This window comes from Lipotes vexillifer, unplaced genomic scaffold (genome assembly GCF_000442215.2).
Source record: "Lipotes vexillifer unplaced genomic scaffold, Lipotes_vexillifer_v1.1 scaffold48, whole genome shotgun sequence".
NCBI classification, from domain to species: Eukaryota; Metazoa; Chordata; class Mammalia; order Artiodactyla; family Lipotidae; genus Lipotes; species Lipotes vexillifer.
Genome location: NW_006780801.1, coordinates 79842 through 90021, shown reverse-complemented (window position 1 = coordinate 90021; position 10180 = coordinate 79842). Strand labels below are relative to the sequence as shown.

The window sequence follows — 10180 nt, the reverse complement described above, 5'->3', positions numbered from 1 at the left end:
CAGTGGTGTAAACATTTACATTTGCTCTGGGAAATGGCCTGGCCTGACATGCTTCTCATCTTGTAATTTTAAAATGAGTTGTAATAACTCATGTGAAGTATCACTCTTAATTAAAAGAACCCATTACAGAGAAGAGGTAGCTTTCCCATCATTTATTCAGTAAAGAAATCTTCCTTAAATCCTCATTTAAAAGATGCATTCAAAGTATGAAAAGGAATCAGAAATGTGGCATTCTGAAGCGGATACTTATCACAATGCTAGCCTTCTTTCTTTGTCTATCTGAAGGCCAGTTTACTACTTCTGTAAGTGTTTTGAGTGCTTACCATTTCTTTCCCTTCCTTTCTCTTATTAGTTCTCACCACTGTGGAGGGTAAAGAACATCAAACTTATTGACTCTTCTCCTGGGTATTATAGATCTTGAGGAAATCCCAGTTTCTTCTGGTTAACTCACAGTAGAGTGGCTATTAATATTAAGATTAATAATATTATTAATCTTATTATTATCTTTTTATTAGTAAGATTATAAGATTAATATTATTATTATTAGGGATAAAAATAATAAGAAGAAGAATCCTAAGAATGCTCTCTTACACTGACGCAGGGTCTGCTATATACAAGATTAGATTACCTTGGATCACTGTGTTAATTCACAATTTCTATTCTTGTTAGTAATAAATCTTAAAATAGATGCTCCTGTGTATTTCAGCTAACCACGGGCTCATCTGTCTAAATCCAGATGTCAATAAGCTTCAGAACATCAGAAGCAAAAGATGTTAAGAAAAGAGACCCTCCAAGGGCCCAATTCTCACACATCAAGACATCTGAAGGGTGTAAGATCATATTACCTGATATCAATTCTCTTGTTCATCTATCCATTCAACATATATTTATTTAGTGCCCACTATGTGGCAGGCACTATTAGGTACTGGATATATACTGTGTCTTCATGGAGCTTATATTCTGGTGGTGGGAAAAGCAACTATACCCCAATAAAAAAAAATGCATATATAAATGAAACTAGTGTGAATAATTGTAGAGAAAAGTAAAGTACAGAAGAGAATTAGAAAGAATTAAGTTGGAGGATTATTAGTTATTGAACAGGAAAGGCTTTTGGAGAAGACCACAATTAATAAAGTATATGGTCCATGAGGACCAAGGTTTGTGTTTTGGGGCAAGAAGAACATTCATACAGAGGGAGCAACAAGACAACTTGGCTTGTCTCAAAGCTTAAAGTTTCTTGGCATTGTTGCTTTGCCTAAGTCAGCAATAGCATAGCTATATAAAAGCTTGACAAAGTTGTTCATCGGAGTTCTGCATTTTTCTCAATTTTTAATCTTTAAAAACTATTCGGAAAAAAACAAAATTATATTTTAAAACTATTATCACTGTGAAGCAATTCAAATCTTTAAATAAATAGAATAAGCCAAATCCATAAACTAACCACCTAGGTTTAAATTTAATCTTACATTTTGCCATTTTTTTTTCCAAAATTCTTTTAAGGAAGTTAAGCATCAGATAGAAAATGAAGACATGTGTGTACCTGTGTTATTTAAGGTTTATTGTTGCAAGTAACAGAAAATAGTATGACCCGACTGTTGGCTGACGCTAGCACCAAGAATGAGAATGTGGATCTTAGCACAGAAAAGATCCATCACTGAGTAGAAACACCCACTCCAGGGTCAGTAGAAGAGAGTTTCCATGGTGAAAAGGACAAAGCCACCAGGGAGGGGGTACTCTGGAAAAGAGTTTTGAATTGCTAGGTATTCAACTTGCTACACAGGTAATCCACAAAGGCACAGATCTAGCAAGGAGCAAAGACTACAAAGTTTGCTGTGTTTTCTGATGCAGAATGAGACGCAAACACACAAAGGAGAACCTCATCCAAAAAATGGTGCTCAGGTAGTAAACAGTACAGAAGGCAACAGAGATTCACTGGGAGAAATGTCCTGTGAGCACCTACATGAGTACATGGAAAGCAACTGAGCTGATCAAGAATATATAAACTTCTTCCAACGAAGAGACCATGTAGAATAAAGAAGGACATACTTGGCCAGAAATACATGGAACCAGTGTTTGCTGCCTTAATTAGCACGTAGTAGGTGAACAGAATGCAAAAGATAGCCATCCCTTCATTATCTCAGAATACAGCCACAGATCAGGAGATACGTTCAGGTATTACAGCAATTATGGAAGCAGCAAGGGGCCCAACTGCTTGAGCCATCCTCAAGCTCTTTGAAGAGATTAATACTTGATGATGAAAGTGAAGGAAGAGAAAAGAGAGACCAGGGACATACAGATATTCTGAATGTTGATTATATATAATGTGGATAAGATGAAGTACATGGTAACTTGCAGCAGAGAGAATCATTTAAGCCTAGGTAAACTGTCCCTCCAATGACTTGTTCCAAATAGTACCAGTCCTGGCCACCAAACCAACTACAGAAATGATAAAACCCCTCCTCAACCAGGAACAGGGTAGTTCAATAATTAAAGTACAGATAAAACTTGTGGATAATATTTTCAAATCTGAGGACACCAAAGAAATAGGTGAAGAAAGATAACACAGTGATCACTGACAGAATGAAAAACTTCACAAGGGTGTCCTGCTTCTCATAGAACAACCACAAAAACCTCAGCTAAGTCACCTTGACATCAATGGCTGGCAACAGACGACACTCAAATAAATAGTTGCACAGCATTCCTCGGGAATCTGGTCGTCTAGAACAGGAATTTTGAAAATGCATTATTAATTAAAGTTTCAAGTGGCAAAGTACATTTAATTGGGTAAAGTGAACTTAAATAATAAATAAGAGGTCTACGATTACTAAAATGAATAAGAAAACATAGTGGGGAAATTTATGAATGTAATGAAATACTTTCCACTGATTCCAGAGCCTTATATCAGTCTTCAAACTTCAGCACCACTGACCCACATGGGAGAAGAAAATTAGATTGTCTAGATTCCTTAGAGAACAGCCTAAAGAACCAACACTTTCCAACTCAACTCTGCCTCTGTGCTTTTTTCATGTAATGCTTTAAAAATTGTTTAACCTGTTTTTTAAAATCTAAAGTAGCAATGTTATTAAAAAGTTAAATCTAATTGTCACTAGACTACCCAATTGAGATTTCATATCTTCTTATATATGATCAGAATGGATGATGAGACAAATAATTTTTTTAAATTTGGAATTGCCTTTGATTTGTTACTATAATCAGACACTAAAAGTGTTTCTCAAACTTTGATATGCATATAAATTACTTGGGGAACTTGTTAAAATGCAGATTATGTTTCAATAGGATTAAAACCAAACTGGGTCTGAGATTCTGCAGTTCCAACAAGCTCCCAGGTGATGCTGATACTGTTGATCCAAGGATTATACTCTGAACAGCAAGGACTTAGATTTGATTTTTACCATTCCTACTCAAAGCTTGTCCAGCTGATAGTTTTCAAATTAGTAAGTGAAGTCAGGCCTATAGACAATGTCAGAAACAAATATGAGATATTATTATAGTTTTTAAATAAACATCTCATGCCCTAAACAAATTGAAAAATATTTCCCAAATAGTGTTTTTCTTGCAGCCAAAATGTTAGCTCTGTGGAGATGTAAATAGGTTATTCTTGGCAGGCCAGAAGCTCGTCTTAAATACTTTGTAATGTTTTTTAGTTAATGTGTAGCAAGAAATAGGCCTCTGAAAGTTAAGAACCACAAAACAATAAAAGAAGTAAACCTTTTCGTGGAAAACCTCCAATTCTCACATTAATGTGTCATTCACAGCCTAATTGTAACCCAATTAGGAAAATTAAGATAAGAAGAAACAGCTGGAACAGAGACCGAGTGAACACTCTGCACTCATTATTTGATAGAGATCATTACCCAACTCTACACATAGTGCATGATATTTAATATGATTGGGCTAATTTATATCTGAAAAGAATAAGAACACCTTATGGATAAAATAGATAACTAATAAGAACCTGCTATATAAAAAAATAAAATTCAAAAATATAAAGAACACCTTATGTAAAAAAATAAACTGGTCCTTTAGCTCTGACTCTTTAACAGTCTATTATCTGATGTTTCAAGTGCAGTCATAGGAAATATTGCTAGTCCTCTTTTAATCTATCTCCACAGCATTCCCCTTCTACCTTTTTATCATGGCATTATATTCATCCCATGAGTATTGCAACCAAAAATGCACAGTTGATAACTCTGAGACGTCCAGTGTTCACTTTTATGTGTAGTTAGTGTTAAAAAGAGAATAAAGGCTTGCTTTGATTTTTACATGGGCAATTACATAACTATAGTCTTGCAGTTCAAGGAACTCATATAATGCATTGAAAAAAAATCCCACATTGTTATAGCATGTTGTTTAAGAACACAAGATAGGCATCACAAGGAGAATTTTTTTCTTTTATTGTGTTTAAATGAAGGCTAACTAAACCTATTATGGTGATCATTTCACAATATATGTAAATCAAACTATCATGATGTACATCTTAAACTTACATAAAGATATATGTCAGTTATTTCTCAATAAAACTGAGAAAAAAGAATCCAAGTTATGCAGTTAAAAGTAATGATTTAAGTTCTCTAAGACTTACTTTCCTCATGTACAAATAATGGGCAGTAACAGTGTACAGTGCTGTTGAGATGATTAAATGAAATTAATTCATGTAAAACATGGATTCTGCCTGACCTATGTAACTACTCAGTAAATATTAGCTATCTTTATGTATGGGGACCCAACACTTCAATTACTATGATTCATAATCTCTCTCCTTCAAGATCAACTCGTAGACAAGTTAAGTACATTTTCATTTATAGATTGTCTAGTGTGTATATACGGGACATCTCACCATCCCAGGAGGCCCATCTGAAGTTATGCTGTGGAGTCCATGAAAACAGGTAAAATAAATGACAGGAAAAGATAATACTTTTGATAGGTAAATCAGCAAAGTAAATATAAACTAAATTATTAATGGAGACACTTTCAAATTCTTTTGATGTGTTTCCATATATATATATTTTGCTTATAGATAACCATAGTTTGTCATTCCTTTTAAAAATTTTTATTGCAGTGTAGTTGATTTATAATACAACTTACAAGTTATACATATACATATATCCACTCTTTTTTTTTTTAAGATGCTTTTCCCATCTAGGCCATTACAGAGTATTGAGTAGAGTTCCCTGTGCTATACAGCAGGTTCTTATTAGTTATCTATTTGATATACAGTAGTGTGTATATGTCAATCTCAATCTCCCAATTTATCCCTCTTTCCTCTCTTATCCCCTGGTAAACGTAAGTGTGTTTTCTATATCTGTGACTCTATTTCTGCTTTGTAAATAAGTTCATTTGTACCCATTTTTTTTTAAGATTCCACATATAAGTAATATCATATTAAATGGAAACCCCAAAACATTACATTTTCGTGCCTGACATCATGTTTATTTTTCATTTTGAGTGGATAGAGTAGTACAATATAATACATGATAACTAAGGCCTACAAAATCCTGCCCCCCTCCACACACACAAATACCACACATCTGAATGCATATTTATGGAAAATATGACCAAATATGACCAAATAAAGAAGGGCCCTGGGTAAAGTCTGGTAAATTTGAACTTTGTCTATACAATACCAACATGACTCTTCAATTTGGTCAAGATTGAAAAACTACTCAACAATATCATAGGAGATCGGGTTGCTTCATGGTATCAGCCAGTGATTCACTGAGTTCACTGATCAATTCAATCAACTTGTTTGTTGTGAAATCCCTGGAGAGGGAGCCTGCCAGGGTCAGTAGCATCAAGCGCTGCTCTGGTTTACATTGGAATGAGAGTCTAACCATTTCAGAGTTGGAGAGAGTTCTCAGATTCTATAAGAAAATGAGCTACTGGTTATATTTTGTAATACCAGAAAAAAGAAGCAAAAAAAGATAAGCTACCTGGTACACATGTAATGTGTTATACCTGCAGGATAAATGGGCTATAATTCATTTCTGATATATCAATCTCAGATCCAGAAGAATAAAAATAATATATTCATGACTATGACTGGATTTGCATTAACATAGCTAAAGGTAAAATTTTATCCCTTATATCTATGCTTCTAAACAATCTGGTACTTAATTTTGGGGGGAATTTCTATTCCCAATATCCCCAGGGGATATGCATATATAGAAGTGTTCAGCTACTTAAAACTGACATGGAAGCAATTCTGCATATATTTCATGACTAATGAAAACACACACACACACAAAATCAGTTCCTAACTAGCTAAGCCTGACAAGTTTAGATTTATACCACCAACCTGATTATTTACAGTACATTTATTTCCATACTAATTATAGAACAACCAAATAGTCAATGAAATTTTACTGTTATTTTGAAGACTGGTAACCAAATTAGTTTGTACATTTTGTTTGGACTGTTGTTTTTTTTTCCCCGAGAGTTATTATTTTTTTTTAAGAATCTAAAGAAAATGAATTGAGCATGTACAATATTAAGAATAAATACAGTTCTTCAGGAAGAACAATTTCAAATAACATTAATGAATTTGAAAATAATAGGTGCTTAGCCATTGAATATATAAATTCATCATTATTAAGATAATATAAAATTATTAAGAAAAAATATAAATTCTCTGTCAGAGAAGGTTTTCATAGCAGCTCTAAAGGAAATACACCCAAACTTGTAAAAACTCTTCTGGCTCTCTGACTTCCACCAGTGCACTGCTCCTCTCTGCCCAGCCTGGAGTTGCATGGTCCTACCTCCATCTCCAAAAGCCAGTCTGGGGTCTGGGGAGTGGAAATGAGTTGGGGCTGGTGGGAGCATCGTGAACTCTGTGGAAGGGCTTCAATGTGTTAGGAGAAGTTTTCACTGTTGCTTTCTGTTCATGATTGACAGGAAAATTTTAGATAGCATGACTGCAGCATACAGACCCACTGTAAATCTTGCCATGGAAAGAAGAATGGGCCAAAAGGCTTAAGTGCAACAGGGTCCCTGGCATGTTCTAGATGGATGGTGGTGAGAAGCTAGGCATCCAAACTTACAGGACTACAACAAATCCAAGTACTTCTAAAAATGCTCATAAATAGGGAGGTGATGAGAAGTGTTCCAGATATGGGGATTTCATGTATGCTGCAGAGAAGCTAACTGGAGCTGGAAAGTCCAGGCACAAATGTGTGTCTATGTGCCAAGTGTGGGAAGAGTCTTGTATCAACAACCCTGGCTAGGAAGGAAGATGAAATCTACTGTAACAGATGCTATGTAAAAAACTTTGGGCCAAAGAATTTGAGCACAAGCCCTTGTTCATGCTCAGTAAAGGTGCAAACTCAGAACCCAGATTACACACTGAGAATTTCTACATAATCTAGGCTCAAGTCCTCTAACTAAACTACTGTAAAATCCTACCAGCACTTAAATATTGTATGTTACCTGTACTTGGATTGACTAGCTGAAAGAGACCACTGTATCCTTCTGCTTTATTCATCAGCATTTTCAAGAACCATTCCTTTTACATTTTAAATAAAACTTCAGCTTGAAAAAAAACACAACTTCTCTATGCAATATTTACTAGTCAAATATTGTAATTCAAAAGTGTATAGATTAATATTAAATAAATGTAATATGATACAACTTTTAATCCCTTAAATTTAAAATTTATTCCTTCTTTGCACTGCTTTGCAATTGGGACTAGACCATTAATTTCCCTAAAGCTCTTAACATCTGTACATTTTATCTGGCTTAATTTTCCTCTCCACTTTTTAAAATACATGTAGACTATAAAAGGCACCAGGACAAAACTCTGCAGATTTTCTAAGAGGTCAAAAACTGTATTTGAGGAATTCTCACAGACTACAATTGCCACAGGCTATGGAAAGGAGTCGGAAGGGTAAGGCAGAGATTTCCAAGGAACATATGCTCTCTAGGAAAAGTAGCATCTGATTCCCTTTCCAACATATGTTTGACATTTCCTTCAGTCCATATTCCCTCAACAATTTCACCAATTCTGCTCATGTCTTCAATATGTGGTTAAAAACCTATTCTTTGAGCAGATTTCTCTGCTGATTATATCAAACCTGAGTCACTAATTTTGTGTTTTATCCCCCAGCGATGGACTTTGAAATTTCTCTGTTCCTTTGTTTTTGATACCCCTGTTTGTTTAGAACACTCCTCCCTTCCATTCTTATTATTAACTTCTATGCATTCTTTTAGATTGTTTTGATCTTATTTCATGTAGGTCAGGATAGCTAGGTTACACTGCAGTAGCAAACAATCCCTAAATCTCATGGCTAAAAATATTAAATGTTTATTTTTCATTCATACCAGATGTTTGATGTGGGTTGGCAGGAGGTTCTGTTAACTGAAGGTCTTCAAGGCTAGCAGAGGCCCTATCTCATCTTTTCAGGATTGCTATGACAATTAACAGGGAAGGAAATACCAGCACACCATGCACTGATTCTTCAGGCTTCCACTCAAAAGGTGAAACAACACCTCTGTACCACATTTCATAAACTGAAGCAAGTCACCTGAACATACCTAACTCAAACAGGGGGATTAGGAATGCTCTCCTACAGGGTGCCCAAAAGAAGGGCTAGCATTTGTGATCATTGCTAATATCATCAAGGGACTAAAAATTGTGTCATATTTATCATGACATGCCCAGAATTTGTTAGATTCTGTATATCCTGAGTGCCTATTCTATGTCTCACAATTTATAAGTTATTTATTATTAATAATTATAACACATTATCCTTGCTCTTGAGAACAGGAAGTCAACATTTAACCATAAGTTAATCATTCCATCTCTAACTTGCAAATCCAAAACATGCTTAAAAAATCAATAGGCCTTTAAGATGATTTTTTTCCCTTTCTTTTTTGAAACTTTGAGGTAAAACATTCAGCAAATAGTGAGGTTTTATAGTCAAGGGTAAAACAACATTAAAAATAAGTGATAAAATTGAGCACAGGGTGAGGAAAGGTCTATTGTCTGCTTAATTAGCCTTTCATTTTCTAAGGCAGGGCAATATTCAGTCAATTTGGAAAGCTTATCATAACACTGAGAAGAAACCTAAATTTTCACGCAAGATCATATAAAGCATAAATGAGATTCCATAAATAATTTCCATTTTATTTTTGACTAGGGCATAGCAAAACACTTAGATTCCCGCATAAGAGAAAAACACTGTCTTCTCTGCCCCAATATTGAAGACTGTGGAGGTGTTAATGACAGATCTGATTATGCACCAAGAGAATAGCAACATCTGCACATGGGCAAAGATTCCCAAAGGCTGACTGACAACTCTGCTTTAGCAGATAGTTCTTGGAAGGGAAAAATCAGTTTCTGTTATCACTTTTCACCACTTCTCTAATGAACACAGTCTGGATCTGACTGGCAATGTCCCCCAGCTGTACCCAAATAAGGTTATACAATAGTGCTTAGGAAAACGTCTGTCTTTTGTGCTGGTGCCATATCTGTGCCCAGCATACAGATCCTTTTTTCCTGGGTGCTAGTCATGTGATCACATGATTTTCTTGGACTTTCAACTGCATTATTTTGCAATTGATTTTATGTTTTATTATTTAACATGTTTCCTAAAGCTCATAGTGTCTGTAAGTTTTTATCTAACTTAATCTTCCTGTTCACTTTAAATATATGAGAAATGCTCTTAGGCTAATGGAATTAGAGGGACATAGGGCAGAACCACTTTGCAGAAAGATAAATTAGGATTATAAGAAAAGCAAAATCAAGTTTTCATTTGTATAACAAGGAAGAGGGTCCTGAGCTCTTCTTTAATAAAATTTAAAATACAATTTAAAAATGTTTAAATTAATCTAATTAAGATACTTATCTATTGCAATTCCCTTATCATCTTAGCATCTTGAGGATAGTAGATTCTGTGTAAATTTTGCTTCATGAGAATAATGATCATAATTCAGTGAATGGTGATAGTAAAGTCCAGATAATTAAGCAGTGCTGTAGCCTGTTCAGGCCCATCCTACTACCCAATGAGAACCTGATGAGAATAGACATTAGGAAAAAATTATGTGGTAGAAAAGTATTTCCCACTCTGGTCCACTTTAGACATTTGCAGAAGCTCATTTTTCAATGTTTTTCTAGCATTGTGTACCAGGCTATTTCTTTTACCAAAAAATACACAGGGGATGTCTC

The 10180-nt window shown here is 34.9% G+C and overlaps 1 pseudogene; it reads right to left on the bottom strand.

Annotated features, from left to right (window-relative positions):
* Positions 1-1679: 1679 nt before the first annotated feature.
* Positions 1680-2744, bottom strand: LOC103070454 (dolichyl-diphosphooligosaccharide--protein glycosyltransferase subunit STT3A pseudogene; annotated as a pseudogene).
* Between the last annotated feature and the right edge of the window lie 7436 nt (positions 2745-10180).